This window comes from Ranitomeya imitator, chromosome 2 (assembly GCF_032444005.1).
Source record: "Ranitomeya imitator isolate aRanImi1 chromosome 2, aRanImi1.pri, whole genome shotgun sequence".
Taxonomy (NCBI): domain Eukaryota; kingdom Metazoa; phylum Chordata; class Amphibia; order Anura; family Dendrobatidae; genus Ranitomeya; species Ranitomeya imitator.
In genome coordinates, this window is record NC_091283.1 from 632,881,958 (window position 1) to 632,904,261 (window position 22,304).

General features: G+C 44.0%; 1 protein-coding gene across 1 annotated transcript in view; it reads right to left on the reverse strand.

The window, feature by feature from the left end:
• The window catches only part of LOC138665283 (glutathione S-transferase P 1-like), a 35,375-nt gene extending 19,827 nt beyond the window's left edge, over positions 1 to 15,548 (reverse strand). The window contains exon 1 of the mRNA XM_069752621.1: positions 15,379 to 15,548. The gene's annotated coding sequence lies outside the window, so the exon portion shown is untranslated. The remainder of the gene's footprint in view (positions 1 to 15,378) is intronic.
• Positions 15,549 to 22,304: the final 6,756 nt, after the last annotated feature.

Below are 22,304 nucleotides of genomic sequence, written 5' to 3' on the forward strand. Positions count from 1 at the left end.
AATTTGGTGAAGAAGAACCCGTTCACAACATCAACTGAAGTCCAGAACACTCTCAGTGAAGTAGGTGTATCTGTCTCTAAGTCAACAGTAAAGAGAAGACTCCATGACAGTAAATACAAAGGGTTCACATGTAGATGCAAACCATTCATCAATACCAAAAATAGACGGGCCATAGTTAAATTTGCAGAAAAACACCTCAAGAAGCCAGCTCAGTTCTGGAAAAGTATTCTATGGACAGATGAGACAAAGATCAACCTGTACCAGAATGATGGGAAGAAAAAAGTTTGGAGAAGAAAGGGAACGGCACATGATCCAAGGCACACCACATCCTCTGTAAAACATGGTGGAGGCAACGTGATGGCATGGGCATGCATGGCTTTCAATGGCACTGGGTCACTTGTGTTTATTGATGACATAAGAGCAGACAAGAGTAGCCGGATGAATTCTGAAGTGTACCGGGATATACTTTCAGCCCAGATTCAGCCAAATGCTGCAAAGTTGATTGGACGGCGCTTCATAGTACAGATGGGCAATGACCCCAAGCATACAGCCAAAGCTACCCAGGAGTTCATGAGTGCCAAAAAGTGGAACATTCTGCAATGGCCAAGTCAATCTCCAGATCTAAACCCAATTGAGCATGCATTTCACTTGCTCAAATCCAGACTTAAGACGTAAAGACCCACAAACAAGCAAGACTTGAAGGCTGCGGCTGTAAAGGCCTGGCAAAGCATTAAGAAGGAGGAAACCCAGCGTTTGGTGATGTCCATGGGTTCCAGACTTAAGGCAGTGATTGCCTCCAAAGGATTTGCAACAAAATATTGAAAATAAAAATATTTTGTTTGGGTTATGTTTATTTGTCCAATTACTTTTGACCTCCTAAAATGTGGAGTGTTTGTAAAGAAATGTGTACAATTCCTACATTTTCTATCAGATATTTTTGTTCAACCCTTCAAATTAAACGTTACAATCTGCACTTGAATTCTGTTGTAGAGGTTTCATTTCAAATCCAATGTGGTGGCATGCAGAGCCCAACTCGCGAAAATTGTGTCACTGTCCAAATATTTCTGGCCCTAACTGTATCTGCCGTATTAAACCGATCCGTATTATACGGCTTTCTACGGCCGTAGAAAATCGCAGCATGCTGCGTTTGTCACCGTACTGCGCAAGAAATACGCCAATGAAAGTCTATGGAAGCGTGAAAAATACGGATTACACACGGACAAGCAGTGTGACTTGCGAGAAATACGCAGCGGTGTTAGACAGAAAAGCCGGTAATTCATTGCGGTGTACATTAAAATCACACTGACAGCTTCCAGTCCAATAGGTAGAATAAATGTGTACACATAGAATAGGTATATATATATATATATATATATATATATATATATATGTCAGTGAGACACATATATGTATATATATTAATATTTATTCCAGCGTTATACAGCTTGAAAGCCGGTAATTCAATTACCGGCTTTTTCTTTCTCCTTCCTAAACCCGACATGATTTGAGACATGGTTTACATACAGTAAACCATGTCTTCTCTCCATTTTTTTGCAGATTCCACACTACTAATGTCAGTATTGTGTATCTGCAAAATTTGGCCGTTCTATCTACTAAATTAAAGGGTTAAATGGCGGAAAAAATTGGCGTGGGCTCCCGCACAATTTTCTCCGCCAGAGTAGTAAAGCCAGTGACTGAGGGCAGATATTAATAGCCTGGAGAGGGTCCATGGTTATTGCCCCCCCCTGGCTAAAAATATCTGCCCCCAGCCACCCCAGAAAAGGCACATCTGGAAGATGCGCCTATTCTGGCACTTGGCCACTCTCTTCCCATTCCCGTGTAGCGGTGAGATATGGGGTAATGAAGGGTTAATGCCACCTTGCTATTGTAAGGTGACATTAAGCCAAATTAATAATGGAGAGGCGTCAATTATGACACCTATCCATTATTAATCCAATTGTAGTAAAGGGTTAAATAAAACACAAACACATTATTTAAAATTATTTTAATGAAATAAAAACAATGGTTGTTGGAGTATTTTATTCTATGCCCAATCCAGTCACTGAAGACCCTTGTTCTGTAACAAAAAAAACATAATAAACCAACAATATCCTTACCCTCCGCAGATCTGTAACGTCCAACGATGTAAATCCATCTGAAGGGGTTAAAATAATTTGCATCCAAGAGCTTTGCTAATGCAATGATGCTCATGGCTGCAAAAACCCCGGAAAATGAAGGTAAAGTAGGTCAATGACCTATATTTACCTTCATTTGCGGTGAGGCGCCCTCTGCTGGCTGTTCCTAGATCGTGGGAACTTTCCTAGAAAGCTCCCAGGCTCGAGTTCATAAGAGGCGCCCTCTGCTGGTTGTCCTCATATGAACTCGAGCCTGGGAGCTTTCTAGGAAAGTTCCCACGATCTAGAAACATCCAGCAGAGGGCGCCTCACCGCAAATGAAGGTAAATATAGGTCATTGACCTACTTTACCTTCATTTTCCGGGGTTTTTGCAGCCATGAGCATCATTGCATTAGCAAAGCTCGTGGATGCAAATTATTTTAACCCCTTCAGATGGATTTACATTGTTGGACGTTACAGATCTGCGGAGGGTAAGGATATTGTTGGTTTATTATGTTTTTTTTTTACAGAACGAGGGTCTTCAGTGACTGGATTGGGCGTAGAATAAAATACTCCAACAACCATTGTTTTTATTTCATTGAAATAATTTTAAATAATGTGTTTGTGTTTTATTTAACCCTTTACTACAATTGGATTAATGATGGATAGGTGTCAAAATTGACGCCTCTCCATTATTAATTTGGCTTAATGTCACCTTACAATAGCAAGGTGGCATTAACCCTTCATTACCCCATATCCCACCGCTACACGGGAATGGGAAGAGAGTGGCCAAGTGCCAGAATAGGCGCATCTTCCAGATGTGCCTTTTCTGGGGTGGCTGGGGGCAGATATTTTTAGCCAGGGGGGGGGGGGGGGCAATAACCATGGACCCTCTCCAGGCTATTAATATCTGCCCTCAGTCACTGGCTTTACTACTCTGGCGGAGAAAATTGTGCCGGAGCCCACGCCAATTTTTTCCGCCATTTAACCCTTTAATTTAGTAGATAGAACGGCCAAATTTTGCAGATACACACTACTGACATTAGTAGTGTGGAATCTGCAAAAAAATGGAGAGAAGACATGGTTTACTGTATGTAAACCATGTCTCAAATCATGTCGGGTTTAGGAAGGAGAAAGAAAAAGCCGGTAATTGAATTACCGGCTTTCAAGCTGTATAGCGCTGGAAAAAATATTAATATATATACATATATGTGTCTACTGACATATATATATATATATATATATATATATATAGACAGTATATATATATATATTTTTTTTTTTGGGACACATGGATCACTTCTATAGCGGTATGTTGGTTTTGCAAGCCTGCGAGAAAACCACGCAGTACGGATGCCATACGGATTACATACGGAGGATGCCATGCGCAAAAAACGCTGACACACCCTGCCTATGGAGGAGCTGCGGACCACTATTTTCGGGACTTTTCAGCGTATTACGGCCGTAATATACGGACCGTATTGTTTTACGCTGTGTGTGACGCCGGCCTTATGGTGTGTTTTTTTTTTTTTCAGGGCCATCGTGAACTCAAGTAGCCAAAACTGCTGCAGCCAATATAGTTTTTTGAACATGATGGACCAGCTATTTCATCTGCAGCTGCAACCTTATGCATATCAGTAAACAGAAACACACTACCTGAACAACCAAGTTCCGTTATACGTGTATTGTGCCTTTTCTCTACCAGATACTCTAAAGTTATGCTCCTGTCTCAGCTTGGCAGCGTTCTGCTCTTTTCTCCTTTTGCCACCACCTTTTGCTGTGCTCCTCGTTGTTTATCACAAGTAAGTTAGCATGTCTCAATGACATCATTTCACTGGGCCTTTTAAGGCTCAGTTGAAAACACTCCTATCTTTGCATGCTAAAGGGAATAAATATGTCAGTAACATCAACCCTCCTAGGCTGTGTACATGGGCAAGCAGATCATGGAACAACCAAAAAGAAACGCAATATCCTAAAAGAATACTTTATTAATAATATCTAAAAATCTCGTAGACAATTAAATATACTTAAATGTATGCTACCAACATCAACCACCTGGGTGCGGGTAGGGTAGGAAAAATTCAGGAAATAATAACAAATGTATTCCTGACACAGTCCCTGTAAGGTGGCCCTATAGTAGCTCTCACCTACCTAACAGCGGAGGTTGTACCATACAATCAGTCCATATAACTTGTCTGTCTCATTTCGATAGTTAGAACACAGCAATAGGAGCTCTCTTCTGTCGTTGTTAGCTGCATGTGCTGCATAGAAAACACCTTTCAAATGCCGGGCATGATTGAAAAAAGACACGTCCATCAAATTCAACAAAAAGTTGAGAAAGCTTAAAGGGAAGAGTGTCTTGATACCTTTGCAAAGCATGAGTCAGACCAAGACCAAGTTTTTTCAACTGAATCGACGTTTAAAACAAGAATTTTACACATGTACATAACTATTTGTTACTTTCTTCTAAAAAAAAAAATTTGATTGCGATTTTTAAACCATTAACTGTCCCAACAGAGAGAATGTCTTTTGATCTTTTGAGGGGGGTTTACATGAAGCAGTTTTTGACAATATTTTTGTAGGGGCCATTTATGTACTTGAATAAGTTAATCATGTCCCACTTCGAAGTCTCTTCTCAAGGCTAAATAAATGTCACAGGTTTACCGCGACAGAGAGGAGCCACAAGACTAAAGCATTTGATTTCTCCTACTCCTGCACTAATTAGAAGCACTTCACCTTTATAATAAAAGGTGTAAATTTATTTTGGCAGTGTAGTGCAGTGCAGGGGTTAATCTGCTCAGTTGATAGTTCCTGGAAGCTTTCCTGCCTGTGCACTGTTAGCAACTCCCATCTCCTATATAATATGAGTCCTGTAAAGCACTCATTGTCAGAGCGAGTTGACGCTGCATGGCTGGAGGTTGTTGGTAGTTGTTGTTGGAGAAGGCATTTGCTGCATTTATCAGTGGATATATCAGTGACTGTTACTAGGTTTTGAGTGTCTGATAACTCCCTTTCTTCTCCTATTTTGGTTTAACCCCATCCTCCACTCCGCAGTGTTTACCTCTACTGTCTATGTGTGTATGTTTGTATTTTCCTTTATCCCTGTTTGCATTACCTTGTTAGTCTGGTTGGTGTAATACAGTCCACTACTACTCCCCTATTCCCTGGGTGGGGGAAGGGTACAGACTGAGGGCAGATTCAGGAGCTATGGCATGATATGTGGCCCCGGCATCTTCACCATCAGAAGTAATCCGGGGAACAGGGTGAGCTAGGGCGCCCCTAGCGTTAGGGACAGTGAACCCCTGGTCCTGGGACACCCGACAACAGAGTTGTGACAATAAATGTCTACATAACTAAAAACAGAACATTGGTTTTATAAACTGGTGCCCACAATTGAACTTGATATTCCAGATGGGTTTCACTAATGCAACCCCACTAGCAATATTTTTTTTTCCTGTTGATGCCTTTTATTACATGACAATAACTAATGATGAGCTAATCGAATCGTGGAGGATCAATGTTGAGTTGAACTTTCACACAAATTGAAACATCTTAGAATTTTATTCACAGTCAACAACAAAAAATTGCCTGGCACCATTTGCCATACTGCTGAGGCATCAGAGAGAGGGCTTACATAATTTTGCATTACACACTGGTTTCCCCAAAAGAGTCTACCTTGTTGCGGTGGCGGCTTAAAAAATCTTTGGGCCAAAACCAAAGCTGATGGCTACATATGTGATGTGGTGTTCGATGGGAACTGTTAATGTGTGTAATTGGTTAGGACGTGGTGCAGAAGTGGAGTTTTTCCAAGAGTGGGCGGTGATACTGTGGAAAGTTCGAAGGGTGGAGGCGGAGCTGACGTAGAGCCTGTGCAGAGTCTTAAGGGGGCCTAAAATTTTGCCAGTATGGGGCCCTGAAATTTCTAGTGGCAGCCCTGGCTACAAATGACCAGATGCAACAGAGCACCAAGTCTTATTAGGTCTTTCACAAACCACCCTATAAAATTATTTGGCTACTGAAAAAAGTTTTCCCTTTTGCAGCTGAAGCAGAACCGTCATCTTGTAATACAGTGGGTGCAGAAAGTATTCAGACCCCTTTATTTCACTCCGTTTCATTGTAGCCATTTGGTAAATTCAAAAAAGTTCATTTTTTCACATTAATGTACACTGCACCCCATCTTGACTGAAAATAAAACAGAAATGTAGAAATTTTTGCAAATTTAATAAAAAAGAAAAACTGAAATGTCACATGGTCAAACGTATTCAGACCCTTTGCTCAGACACCCCTATTTAAGTCACATGCTGTCCATTTCCATGTGATCCTCCTTGAGATGGTTCTACGCCTTCATTGGAGTCCAGCTGTGTTTAATTAAACTGATAAGACTTGATTTGGAAAGACACCCACCTGTCTATATAAGACCTCACAGCTCACAGTACGTCAGACCAAATGAGAATCATGAGGTCAAAGAATGGGCCAAGGAGCTCCGAGACAGAATTGTGGCAAGGCACAGATCTGGCCAAGGTTACAACAGAATTTCTGCAGTACTCAAGGTTCCTAAGAGCACAGTGGCCTCCATAATCGTTAAATGGAAGAGGTTTGGGACCTCCAGAAGTCTTCCTAGACCTGGCCATCCAGCCAAACTAAGCAATGGTGGGAGAAGAGCCTTGGTGAGAGAGGTAACGAAGAACCCCAAGATCACTGAGGCTGAGCTCCAGAGATGCAGTAGGAAGATGGGAGAAAGTTCCACAAAGTCAACTATCACTGCAGCCCGACACCAGTCAGGCCTTTATGGTGGCCTGATGGAAGCAAGACATATGAATGCCCCCATACAGTTTGCTAAAAAATACATGAAAGACTCCGAGACTATAAGAAATAAGATTCTCTGGTCTGATGAGACGTGATAATTCTAAGCAGTGTGTGTGGAGAAAACCAGGCACTGCTCATCACCTGCCCAGTACAATCCCAACAGTGAAATGTGGTGGCAGCATCATGCTATGGGGGTGTTCTTCAGCTGCAGGCACGGGATGACTGGTTGCCATTGAAGGAAACATGAATGCAGCCAAGTACAGAGATACTACCAAAATATGAGTGCAAAAAAGCACTCACAGACCACTATGGCACACAAAATATGTAAAGCAGCATCAATAGTAAAAAGTTGGTCACACAGGGTTAATAGCTGCGTAACCGGAGTGCGTTACACCGCGCTCCGGTAACGCTGGCATTAACCCTGTGTGAGGGCTGACTGAATGACTGGAGGGAGGGGAGTATGGAGCAGGCATTGACTGCGGGGAGGAAAGAGCGGCAATATTGCCGCCGGACTGTGGCCGTCGCTGATTGGTCGTGACAATGGTCGTGGGCGTTTTGCCATGACCAATCAGTGACTTGGATTCCATGACAGACAGAGGCCGCGACCAATGAATATCCGTGACAGACAGACAGAAGGACAGACAGACAGACAGAAAGACGGAAGTGACTCTTAGACAATTATATAGTAGATGTGGTTTTAATTCAACACGTTTCAAATGTCAAGTACTTCTTTTTCAGGAAATGACCACATACCTAGAATCATAGAATGTTTGAGTTGGGAGGGACCTCAAGGGTCATTGTGTTCAACCTCCTGCTCAATGCAGGATTCACTAAACCATCTCTGTCCAGCCCCTGTTTAAAGATGTCCATTGAAGTAGAACTCACCACCTCTCATGGCAGCCTGTTCCACTCATTGATCACCCTCAATGTCAAAAAAGTTTTTCTTATATCTAATTTGTATCTTCTCCCTTTCAGTTTCATTCAGGGTCAGACTGGGGTGCGTAGGGCCCACAGTAGGAATTGACCTTAGAGGTCCACCCTACACTATATGTAAATACCTGTCAGCCGTTATCCTCGTTATAGTGGAGCATCGGCTGTAAAACAAAGAAGGCTCCTGCACAACCACTGTGCGCACACCATAAGGCTGCCGTCACACTAGTAGTATTTGGTCAGTATTTTACATCAGTATTTGTAAGCCAAAACCTGGAGTGGGTGATAAATCCAGAAGTGGTGCACAAGTTTCTATTAAACTTTTCCTCTAATTGTTCCACTCCTGGTTTTGGCTTACAAATACTGATGTAAAATACTGACCAAATACTGATAGTGTGACGGCAGCCTAACTGTGATGTACAATTATGGTAGTTTGCATTAAAGGGCTTCTTTGCCTAAAATAAGTTATAATAATACCACATAAAAGGGAGAAATGCTGCCACACCATGATTGGACTACATATTCCATCACAAAGTGACCATATAATACCACGCACAATAGAGAAATACCACCACACCGTGACCAGACCACATATTACCATCACATGGTGAGCAAATAATGCCACATACACACATGCCACACATGCCACAGCTCTGTATGTAGTGTTAGTGTACAGGCAATATAGAGATCACCAGTGACATTATATATAGGAGCTCTGTAGTGTCAGTGTACAAGAAATACAGCGATCAACAGTTACATTATATAAAATATATACAGAAGATTTGCATATAGTGTCAGGGTACAGGTAGTTCAGGGATCAACGGTGATATTATACACAGTAGCTCTGTATATAGTGTCAGTGTACAGGTAATACAGGGATTACCAGTGACATTATATACAAGAGTTCTGTAGATGGTATACAGTGTACAGGTAATATAGGCATCACCAGTGACATTATACACAGAGGCTCTGTATATAATGTAAAGTGTGTGTGTACTTGAAATACGCTGACTCACCAGTGACGTCTCTTGGTGACATCCTTCATCTTCACTTTTTTTCTTCATCTGGCACAGTCCGCCATCACTTCTTCCTGCCGGGACTCGTCTCTCCCAAAAATTACAGTCATTTATAGCTGATCTCTTATACAGCGTATTCCCCACTTTTTCCATGCCTTATACACTATGCCAGATGAAATAAAAAAAGCGAAATAGCACCACCCTGCAAAGTAACAGGACCTTCTTTTTGTACTTCCCCCTCATGGAAAACAGTCTTGTCACGAATCATTAAAAGATTCGTGGCAGCTCTGGGTCTACTGAAATTTAAATGTTGTTTATTTCCTTTGGTCCTGCAAGAGTTGATGTCAGTTTCTTGCTGGCATTTTCTTTTTGGCTTGTCAGCTGATATTGGTTGGTAACCACTCCCACCTCCCTTTAAATAGTCACATGACCCATGAGCTGATCATCAGTTATAGAGTTTTTCTTATTTGCAGACCAGCTAGGTGTGTGGAGCTCGCTTGTGAGGGTGATGTTGCTGCTGTTGGAGTTCTGTTATCCTGGTGCCATTTTCTCTGCTGCTGTGGAGCCTGAGTTGACTATTATCCTTTTTGTCAGTCCCTTGTTTGTCTCCTCCCCTGCGTAATATAATCTGCAGTCGTGAGGCTAGCATCCTTACCGACCAGTGCACTAGCCAGAATTCATATAGGTGATAGTCAGGGATCAGGCTTGTGATGGTGATTGGGGGGAAGGAGCCCATAGAGCATTAGGGAAGTTTAGGGACAGTCACAGGTTGGTGTCAGGAGGTGTCTCATCCCCTGCTCCTGACTGTTAGATCCTTCCTCTTCTTTTTCCATCCCATTGTATTTATATGCTGTGTCACTCGCCGGACTAAGCGTGACAAGGCTCCTAAAAAGTAAATTATATTACAGCAGTAATAACGTCCTCCATTTGCCATCATAAACTGATAATGTACAGTATGTTACTCATTCTGGCCCCCATACAGTAATTATAAGGAACCTGTCAGGTCCATCATGCCCTCCAACCCAGCATCATTCACATATGTATGAGTAAATTACCTGCCTAACCAGCAATGTATAATGTTTTTCTGTAAAAACGAGCTATAAAAAAGGCATTTATATTGTTGCCGTTTTGTATGCTAATGAGGGTTTTGATTTGTCGATGGGGCCTTAGATGCCCAGACTAGTCAGCCCTCTTTCCATATTATCACGTACCTGTGGACATGATAACATAATTTGCAGGAGCTGTCGTGATCGCCAGCCCTTGCAAATCTCGCGCACGCCCGCTGCACATTTCGGCACTGCACCTCTGCAGCCAGGTGTACGCTTCTTGGTTTCAGTGGTGCACTGTGCATGACCAGAAGCCATCTTCTGAGCTTCCAATCATACGCGGTGCACCACTGAATCTCGTGATAACATGGAAAGAGGACTCACTAGTCAGGTGCAACTAATGCCCCATTAGCTAGTCAAAGTCCTCATTAGCATAGGAAACGAGGACAATATAAATGTTTTTTTCATACCTCATTTTACAGAAAAACATTATACAGGGCTGGTTAGGAGGGGAATTTACTCACACATAAGTGAATGATGCAGGGTATTTAATAATGTGCCCCATCCAGGCCCCCTAGGTCCTTTGACCCTGACTTTGCCACCAAGATCCCTTCATGCTGGTTTGGAGCCTAGGGAGCACAGCCAAGGGCCTAAAGGGCACAGCCAGGAACCTAGGGGGCACAGCCAGGAACCAAGCGAGCGCAGCCAGGGACCAAGGGGGCAAAGCCAGGGATCAAGGGGCACAGCCAGCAACCTGAGGGGCGCAGCCAGGGATCAAGGTGATACAGCCATGGACCTCAGGGGCACAGCCAGGGGACTAGGGGGCACGGCCATGGACATGAGGGGCACAGCCAGGAGACTAGGGGGCACAGCCATGGACCTGAGGGGCACAGCCAGGGGACTAGGGGGCACAGTCATGGACCTGAGGGGCACAGCCATTGACCTGAGGGGAACAGCCAGGGACCTGAGGGGCACAGCAAGAGAACGAGGGGACACAGCCAGGGGCCTTTGAAGCACAGCCAGGGGCCTAGGGGGCAAAGCCAGGGCCAAGGGACTTAGGTGTCCTATATTCCTTAGCCCTGGCTGTACCCCTTATGTCCCTTGAACAGGCGCCAGCATCATGCCGTATCCAGTATCCACTGTGACAGAAGTTAAAAAAAACTCTCTTACCTGCTTGCGCTCCTGGCGCCGCAAGGTGTCCTCTTCTTAGATCCGGCCGGCGCACTCATGTTAAAATTGCTAACATGAGTGCGCTCGTCGCATGACAGTAATGTCATACACTGGCGATGTCACTGTTATGGGCCGCCTGCAACAGATGCGGTGCACACAAGTCAGCCACCGGCCTCTGCTTGGACGGTGGCCTATTACGACGATGCAATATATTTCAACTGAATGTGCGTCCGAGGATCGGGGGACATTGCAGGTACTGGGGGCTCGGGGGAACCCCATTTCTCTCTCCTCTGATGTGCTAGATCATATCTGAGGAGAGAGAAATAAATTTTAAATCTAATTTTTTTTTTTGCGGTCGCCGTTATTCCATGAATAACGGGGATCTCAATGCTGAATCATGTTCTCCAGGGACTCAGCTACCCCCGGTAGAGGAGACCCTGAAGATTTTCTGACGCTGGGGTGCGCTACAGCCTTATTTCTCAGCTTTGTTAAAAATGCGCTGAGGAATAAGTACCCTTAATTGCCGCCGTTAAAAGGCGTATCGGCGGTTGTTAAGGGGTTAAGAAGTCATAGTTACCGAAAACAAAGGCTCTTTCAATCAAAAAACATCTTTCCAGGCAAAGTTTCATATGAACATAGGAGCCCTTTTTTAATATCTCTCCTGATATCCCTCCCAGAGCTGATGTTTTGATGTGAACTGTCACCCACCCTTTTGCTTGAGGATATTCCAAGGGTTCTCAATAGGGTTGAGGACAGAGGGGGATGGTGGCCACTCCATGAGCTTCTCTCCTTTTATGCCTATAGCAGCCAATGACTCAGACATATTCTTTGCATTATAAGAAGGTGCAATGTCATGCATGAAGATGATTTTGCTACGGATGGCACTTTCTTCTCTTTGTACCATGGAAGAAAGTGGTCAATCGGAAACTCTATATTTTGCTGAGGTAATTTTCACATATTCAAAGGCCAGCTCTCTCCCCATAAATCCGTCCCAAAACATGACTCCGCCACTTCCTTGCTGATGTTCCAGCCTTGTTGGGATATGGTGGCCCTCCACTGCTCCATCCATCTGGACCATCCAGGGTTGCTCGACTCTCATCAGTAAACAAAACCGTTTTAAAATAAGTCTTCATGTATGTCTGGGCTCCCTGCAACCATTTCTGCTTGTGACCACTGTTTATGGGTGGCCGAATAGTAGGTTTATGGATAAATGTAAGACTTTGTACTATTATCATTATAGCATCATTTATTCAATGGCTTTTTATATATGAAAAGGGTTATACATAATAAAAACAAGTACAATAATCTTGAAGAAAACAAGTCACTGACTGGTACAGGAGGAGAAAGGACCCTGCTGCGAGAGATCACAGTCTATAAGGGATGGATGAGGATACAGTAGGGGAGGGTAGAGGTAGACGTTTAGCGGTATGGTGGAACGACAGTTACTGCAGGTTGTAGGCTTGTCAGAAGAGTTAGATCTTCAGGTTCCTTTTGAAAGTTTCAACGTTAGGCAAGTGTCTCATATGTTGGGGTAGAGAGTTCCAGAGTAGGGGGGATGCACAGGAAAAATCTTGTATGCGATTGTGGGAAGAGGAGATAAGAGGAGTGTAGAGAAGGAGATCTTGTGAGGTTCGGAGGTTGCATGCAGGTAAATACTGGGAAACTAGGTCACAGATGTATGGAGGAGAAAGGTTGTAGATGGCTTTGTATGCCATGGTTAGGGTTTTGAACTGGAGTTTCAGGGCAATGGGGAGCCAGTGAAGGGATTGATAGAGGGGAGAGGCCGGGAAATTGCAGTGGGACAGGTGGATTAGTCGGGCAGCAGGGTTTAGGATAGATTGGCGTGGTGCTATACTGTTAGAAGAGAGGCCACAGAGCAGGAGGTTGCAGTAGTCGAGGTGGGAGATGATGAGGGTGTGCACTAGTGCTTTTGCAGATTAAGGAATGTACGGACATTGGAAATATTTTTGAGTTGGAGACAACAGGAAGTGAAAAAGGCTTGGATATGTGGTTTGAAGGCAAGATCAGACTCAAGGGTTACCCCGAGGCAGCAAGTTTGCGGGACTGGGTAGAGTGAGCAGCCATTGACCTTGATGGATAGGTCTGTTGGGGGGTTGACTGAGATAGGGAAAAGAAGCATTTCTGATTTGTCCATGTAAAGTTTTAGAACTCTAGCAGAAAAAAAGGATGAAGTTGGTATCGTTCAAGAAAAGCATGATTTTCATGCAGGACAATGCTCCATCACATGCATCCAACTGCTGCACAGCGTGGCTGGCCAGTAGCGGTCTCAAAGAAGAAAAAATAATGACACGGCCCCCTTGTTCACCTGATCTGAACCCCATATTGAACCTGTGGTCCCTCATAAAATGTGAGATCTACAGGGAGGGAAAACAGTCCATCTCTCGGAACAGTGTCTGGGAGGCTGTGGTGGCTGCTGCAGGCAATGTTGATCGCAAACAGATCAAGCAACTGACAGAATCTATGGATGGAAGGCTGCTGAGTGTCATCATAAAGAAAGGTGGCTATATTGGTCACTAATTGTTTTGGGTTTTATTTTTGCTTGTCATTAATGTTTATTTCTAAACTTTGTGCAGTTATATTGGTTTACCTGGTGAAAATAAACAAGTGAGATGGGAATATATTTGGTTTTTTAAAAGTTGCCTAATAATTCTGCACAGTTAGGCCAGGATCACACATGCGAGAAATACGTCCGAGTCTCGCATGGTAATCCCCGGCCCTGCACCCGACACTCAGGAGCGGAGCGTGCGGCTCCATGTATTGCTATGCGGCCACACGCTCCGCTCCAGAGTGCAGGCGGCAGAGCCGGGTAATACCATGCGAGACTCGGGCGTATTTCTCGCTTGTGTGATCCCGGCGTTATTGTTACCTGTACAAACAGATATCCTCCTAAGATAGCCAAATCTAAAAAAAAAACCACTCCAACTTCCAAAAATATTACGCTTTGATATTTATGAATCTTTTGGGTTGATTGAGAACATAGTCGTTGATCAATAATAAAAATAATCCTCTAAAATACAACTTGCCTAAGGGTATGCACACAGCGTTTCCGCAGCTGTGGGTGCGCAGCAGTTTCCCATGAGTTTACATTACAATGTAAACCTATGGGAAGCAAAAAACGCTGTGCACATGCTGCGGGGAAAAACGCGCGGAAACGCAGCGGTTTACATTCCGCAGCATGTCACTTCTTTCTGCGGAATCCGCAGCGGTTTTACAGCGGCTCCTATAGAAAACCACAGGTGTAAAACCGCAGTGAAATCTGCAGAAAAACCGCGATAAATCTGCAGCAAAAATGCAGCGTTTTTGCCCTGCAGATTTATCAAATCCGCTGCGGAAAAATCCGCGGTGGACCAATATACGAGTGCACATAGCCTAATAATTTTGCACACAGTGTATGACACAAGTCATCTGGCTTTACCTGATGGGAAATGCACTGTATTACTGTATATTAAATTTACCAGTGTACACAGATGGTAAACCTGGAGGGTCTTCAATCTCTTAGATACTACTATGATCAATAGCAACTACAGGAAAGAGTCTCTGATTCTGGTTTTTGAAGAAAGTTGTTAGCTACACCTGCTAATGGTACATGTACAACAGGGATGGGGTTCAAAGTGATTGTCAAGGACGCCATGGCTAGAATAATAGTTGAAAAATTCCATTCCCTGTGGACTGTATACATTCCTCGTAGACTCCCTCAGTAGCTCTTTTTTTATAGCCTATTCACGAGTGTCAGAATCGTGTCATCTCTCAACACGTACATCCATCATCATTGATGCCCCAGAATTACTAATACTGCCATCAGATACATATGCCTTGCAGTTGAAGCCATGCAAGTAGTCCTATTATTTTATGCAGACCTACCGGCACCACAAAGAGGCCACCGATCGGTAAAGATTTACTGATCGGCAGTCATTTGATAGCCTGTTTACACAGACAGACCGCAGGAAGCGATGTACACTGAGCAATCTTTAATAGATTGTTCAGTGTGAATAGGCTGCCACTGTTCTCAGAAGTGCGAGTCCTGTTTACACAGGATGATGTGTTGTCGAGAACAATATTCTTTTGTGCTACACAAAAGATCATTTCAACAGATGAAGGACCGATTTTCTCATTCATTAGGAGACTGGCAGTCTGTTTACACTGAAATATAAGGCTGCCAATAACTGATAGAGCGGGGTTACACAGAACAGCAAAAACCACAGAAGGAGGAAAAAGAGGAAAAAACCTCCACTATTCTAGAAAAAAACACCACAAAAACAGGCAAAGGTGCTTACCTGTCTAGACCTTGAATCAAATGCACTATCATGGTAGAGCCGGCCCAAGTAAAGATGGCGACTACACAGGTGTGATAATACCAAATGAGACAGCCAGCCTACAATGAGGGATTGGCCGCTTGGCACACCGGTGCAAATAAATAATCTGCGGCAGTGTCCACACTGAGTAAGCACAGCATCTGGATCCTAGCCTATTAGTAACGCCCTGTGGCGGGCTGCCCAGTGCTAACTGTAATGCGTCCTGTGTCAACAGAAGCCACAGTCTACAAAGCCATCTGGGCCCAACTGCACCTCAACAGGTAAACATACATTGTTGCCACATTGTTTAAATTATTTATGCTCCTGTATATAATATGAATTTAACTCTGTCATGCCATCCTACTAATATAGTTATTCTTTATACAGAGTCGATTATACACTACCCGTCTTGGTCTTCTCCCCAGATCTCCTTCTACTTGACTGCTGATACTCATCCTTTTATTTCATATTTGTTTTCTTTTTACCACTTTTTTCTTACAATGTTTTTTCATTTTTTATTTTTCATTTTTTGCCATCTCATTTAATTTATTTATTATTTTTCACCATTGCTTTTCATTTTTGCCGATCTCATAATCTATAACCACCATTAAGTGCTCCATTCCTACCTGATTCTAAATATCACGCCCCCATTTACTGACTATATACCATGGGGACATTTTTACCTGCCTATGTTACTATCAGCGTTTCCTTGACTACACAGCGATACTCCCCGGTCATTGGAACGCATTCTAACCGACATTTCCTGCTAGAGGAACGCAATACGTCACTTCCGGTCACGTCACTTCCAGTACGCGCGAACCTATCAATACCGCTATAGTATATATAGAACAGCGTGTATCCACTAGCCGTGGCCCGCAAACAGATCTACCGGATCCCACTACCACCTCCGGTGAGCCTACACCACAGATATTCTTATATACAATCCATGGAGATTCTTATATATTAGTATCTCTATGGATAATTTATATTTATATAGTTCAGCACATTACCGGCTGAGACCGGATGATACCACATGGGATACTCTGGATAGAGCCCCAAGGTGGGTTCTTTTCTATATTTTACATTCAATATATCCATGACCCCACATTGCGAACAATGCTTTCCTCTATCCATTTTCAGGTCATTGACATTTTTCTAGTGGCCATCACATTGGACGTTTTCCTATCAATCAGTACTATATCGTTAACTATTAGGTAGGTTACGCTAATATACATACACTAGATGGTGGCCCGATTCTAACGCATCGGGTATTCTAGAATATGCATGTCCACGTAGTATATTGCACAGCCCATGTAGTATATTGCACAGCCCACGTAGTATATTGCCCAGTCACGTAGTATATTGCCCAGCCACGCAGTATATTGCCCAGTCACGTCGTATATTGCCCAGTCATGTAGTATATTGCCCAGCCACATAGTATATTGCCCAGCCACGTAGTATATTGCCCAGCCACGTAGTATATTGCCCAGCTACGTAGTATATTGCCCAGCCACGTAGTATATTGCACAGCCACGTAGTATATTGCCCAGCCACATAGTATATTGCCCAGTCACGTAGTATATTGCCCTGCCACGTAGTATATTGCCCAGCCACGTAGTATATTGCCCAGCCACATAGTATATTGCCCAGCTACGTAGTATATTGCCCAGCCACGTAGTATATTGCACAGCCACGTAGTATATTGCCCAGCCACATAGTATATTGCCCAGCTACGTAGTATATTGCCCAGTCACGTAGTATATTGCCCAGCTACGTAGTATATTGCCCAGCCACGTAGTATATTGCCCAGCCATGTAGTATATTGCCCAGTTGCGTAGTATATTGCCCAGCCACATAGTATATTGCCCAGTCACGTAGTATATTGCCCTGCCACGTAGTATATTGCCCAGCCACGTAGTATATTGCCCAGCCACATAGTATATTGCCCAGTCACGTAGTATATTGCCCAACTAGTAACAAAACCCAGCACTCAACTTGTTGCGAAAAGAAGATTGGATACTTTATTATGTCCCAACGTACAAACGTTTCGGTCACACATGTGACCTTCGTCAGTGACTGTAAAGTATATTACAAAATAATGCATCACAATAGGGTACAAAAAGAATCAAAACAATAAATAATAAACAAGGTATATACAACATAGACATGGACAACCGTACATGTGTATGGCCAAGGAAAGAGATTCTATATCCGTGAAACATATGTGGTACTGAGAGTTATAGGACTATACTGGCACAGTGAGTGAGGAGGAAAATATGGAGAAATATATACCAAAGATTGGGATGATAGATAAGTACTGATGGCTATATACGTTGCCTAGAGTGATGAAAACATGGAAAGAAGCCGGTAAATCCCGGTGAGGTAGGGAGTAGAACTAGGTGAAAAGATGTAGGAAGATACATACCGAAGATGGGAGTAATCTAAGAATGCTGATGGCTAAAAGCGCTATCTAGAATAGGAATGGAGACATGGCAGAAAAACCGGTTAGTACCGGTATAAATGAGGAAAAAACTACGGTGGAAAGCATATATGTCAGGCCTACCAACAATGTCCTGAATGCAGCGTTAATCTTAGATGAGAGTCTCTCGATGCAGTCTAAGGAGAGGGGGTGGGGGAGAAAAAAGGTCAGGGAATAGGTGCCATAAATGGTTCAGAGTAATAGCGATGGTCTCAATACAGTACCTTATGCAGAGCTAGTTCCGCGGTGTCCACCGCTGTACGGGTAAGGAGAACTGTGAAGACAGGGTATATAAACCCAGAGGGCGGGATGACCACCGGAAATGTGGGGGCTAAGAAGAAGTCCCAGATAGGGCGGATGTGACGCGCTATAGGAGATGGTGCGGACCGCACTAAAGAAAAATGTAGGGCGGGCAGACAGGAGCCGGATATGACGAACCGGAAGTGGGGCACCGGACGTCATATGGACACACAGCATCGCCATATTGGATGAGGCTGTGTCAAGTATAGATCGAAAATAGCGAGCCGGAAGTGGGGCACCGGCTGACACAATCCATCTAGAATGGGGCAGGGCTACATCGTATGTGACCGCTAGTATCCTGGATAGGCAGGCTTAAATAAACGGGTAATAGGGCACAGGACAAAAGGGGGAGTACCTACGCCATATTGGATGAGGCAGAACTGCCTAATACATCGGTATGTGTATAGGAAAACCCTATGTGAGAGCGCTTAGACTTAGCAAAAAGGCAATAAAAAGAGGGGAAAAAATAGAAGCAGAAACTACAAATACATGACAGTAGGTTGCACCTAAATAGTAATCTACTGATGTTCCAAAAGGTAGAGGAACGTGGCTGTGAGTGACCTAAGAGGAAAAAAGAGGAGAGAAAGAGGATGATGAAGGTGGGCGTGACTTATCCAGAGCACAGTGATAGCCAGTAGTTGGGACGGTGCTCGTGATCCGTGGTGCCAATAAGTCAGTATAGGCGACTCTAAAAAGATAGAAAAGAGCAAATTAGTGATCATATACAGCAACAACCATTAAACAAACGCCATAAGCTCATAGTCACGGTTAAGACCCTTAGGAGCTAATGTCTCTAAGGTATGTATCCAGAATGCCTCTTTCTTATGTAGTGAAGTGACTCTATCGCCACCCCTCCTAGGGGGTGGAACACTATCGATGACCTGAAATCGTAGTTGAGAAATGGAATGGCCCATGGTGTGAAAATGGTGTGGGATCGGCAGGAGTAGGTTCTTGCACCGAATTGTAGATTTGTGCTTTGAAATCCTGTCCCTTACTGACTGTGTTGTCTCCCCCACATATAATAGCCCACATGGGCACTTGATGAGGTATACCACGTAAGATGACTCACACGTGAAAAAGTGATTAATTTTAAAGGTCTTGCCTGATCTGGGGTGTTGAAACGTATTACCCTTTAGCACATTATGGCACTGTGCACAATGAAGGCATGGAAAAGTGCCAGTTCTAGGACGTGATAGAAATGTCTGTCTCCTCTGATCCCCTGTCCCGATGTCGGCTCTGACTAAACTATCCCTCAGGTTAGGCGGCCGTCTAAAACATGGTAGGAATGGTGTCCTGAATTCTGGAATATCCGGATGTGCTGTGGACAGAAGGTGCCAATGTCGTCTTATGGCCTTATGAAGGATAGAGGAGAAGGGATGATACGAATGTACAAAGGGAATACGTTTACTCTGATCTCTGGCTGGGGACCTAGGTGGAGGGTCCCGGGATTGTGCGAGGACTGTAGGTGGATACCCTCTTTCCAAGAATTTAGTGGTCATCTGCTGGAGTCGATCATCACATAAATTTTTATCTGGGACTATGCGTTTTACTCGTTGGAACTGTGAGATTGGTATCGAACGTTTGGTTGCTGGTGGATGGAAGCTCCGATAATGTAATAAGCTGTTTCTATCAGTGGGTTTAGAGAAAAGGTCTGTAGCCAGAACGCCTGTTTGATCCTTAATCACCATAGTGTCCAAAAAGTTGATGCAATGTAAATCATGGCTCATCGTAAACTTAATACTTGGCCAAGCTCCATTGAGAAATTAAAAAAATTCCTGTAGGGACTCCAATGTGCCACCCCAAATGCAGAAAATGTCATCTATGAAGCGTTTCCATAGGGAGACGTTTTGAACGAACAATGGATGTTCATAAATGACGGAAGTTTCAAATTCCGCCATATACGTGTTAGCATACGGGGGTGCCACATTGGAGCCCATTGCGGTGCCCCGCTTCTGGAGGTAGAAGGTGTCCTGAAAAAGGAAGAAATTATTATACAGGACGATAGTCAATAATTCGACACATAAATCAATCTGATCTTTGGTGAGGCCCGCTTTAGTCAAGGAATGATGTACTGCATTGATGCCATTGAGGTGAGGAATGGACGTGTAAAGGTCCTTAACGTCTAACGTGACTAAAAGGGTGTCCGTGGGTACCCTATGTAATTCCCTAATGCACTGCAAGAACTCCCCCGTATCTAAGATAAAGGAGGGGGATGTCTGTGTGATAGGGGTTAGGAGTTTCTCGAGATATATTGAGAGTGGAGACAAAATTGAGTCCGTGGAGGCCACGATGGGTCTGCCCGGTGGGTTAGATAAGTCTTTATGTATTTTAGGTAAAGTGTAGAACACCGGTGTGATGGGATTGCTTTTCCTGAGGAATTCACAGGTTTTGGTATCGATTACACTTAGATTAGAATACTTAGTTATTATAGCTTCTATTTTGCTCCTAATCTCCGAGGTGGGGTCCCTTGAGAGTTGGGTATAGACTGATGTGTCACCGAGTTGACGGTGTATTTCTGTAATATACTGAACCTTGTCCATTACTACCAGTGCTCCCCCCTTGTCGGCTGGTTTGATAACTAGGGTGGGGTCCCGTTGGAGTGTGGTCAGTGCCTGGTGTTCTGCAGGAGTGAGATTAGAGGGGTAGTGTAACCTACCTTTTTCTATATCCTCACGTAAGGTCTGAAAGGAATTTTGGACAAAGCTAATAAAAGTCTCCACTGCATGGGACCCTTGTGGAGGACGAAAGGAACTCTTATTGCGTAATCCTAACGTCGTGATAGACATGGGGTTAGTGCATGCAGCTGGTGGAACCATAGGGGAGGTGGAAAAATGGGCTTTGAGTCTTAATAACCTGAAAAAACGTAATAGATCCATTTCTAGATCAAAAGTCTTACACTGGTAAGCCGGGCAGAATGATAAGCCCTTTTGTAGCACCCCAAGTTCCGCCACTCCCAATGATCTGGAGGAGATATTAACTACCAGCGATTCAGTACCTGGGACCTGGTGATCCGTTGTTCCGTGGCATCTCTTTTTTGATTGGCTCCGTCGGGTCTTCTTTTTGGAAAACGCCTGCGTGGTCCTAAAAAAGGAGCCGAGGTGGAGGGGTTGGAGCTTCTCTCTTGTTCCGAGCCAGAAGTGGAATACTCTGTGGAAGATCTGTTAACGCGAGGAGGCTGGCGTCTAGCGGAAGATTTATCTTGCCACCTGTATACTTGATTGGTTTCGTAGTCTATCGTGTCCCGGGAGAATTTGTTCCGCTTACGATTCTCTGTGTCTCTCCTATGTAGATCGATACGTTCCTGGATCTGGGCTCTCAAAGAGCTCAGTTCCTCAGTGGTGCCAGTAGTAGTGAGTTGAGTCTCGATGCTTCTGATCTTGGCTGCGTTGGTATCGATTTTTGTCTTAAATTCGAACAAATTCTTAACAAGTGTTCGTTTGATTTAATAACACTCACCCTAGAGCATCTCCACAAAGCCATCGATACCAACGCAGCCAAGATCAGAAGCATCGAGACTCAACTCACTACTACTGGCACCACTGAGGAACTGAGCTCTTTGAGAGCCCAGATCCAGGAACGTATCGATCTACATAGGAGAGACACAGAGAATCGTAAGCGGAACAAATTCTCCCGGGACACGATAGACTACGAAACCAATCAAGTATACAGGTGGCAAGATAAATCTTCCGCTAGACGCCAGCCTCCTCGCGTTAACAGATCTTCCACAGAGTATTCCACTTCTGGCTCTGAACAAGAGAGAAGCTCCAACCCCTCCACCTCGGCTCCTTTTTTAGGACCACGCAGGCGTTTTCCAAAAAGAAGACCCGACGGAGCCAATCAAAAAAGAGACGCCACGGAACAACGGATCACCAGGTCCCAGGTACTGAATCGCTGGTAGTTAATATCTCCTCCAGATCATTGGGAGTGGCGGAACTTGGGGTGCTACAAAAGGGCTTATCATTCTGCCCGGCTTACCAGTGTAAGACTTTTGATCTAGAAATGGATCTATTACGTTTTTTCAGGTTATTAAGACTCAAAGCCCATTTTTCCACCTCCCCTATGGTTCCACCAGCTGCATGCACTAACCCCATGTCTATCACGACGTTAGGATTACGCAATAAGAGTTCCT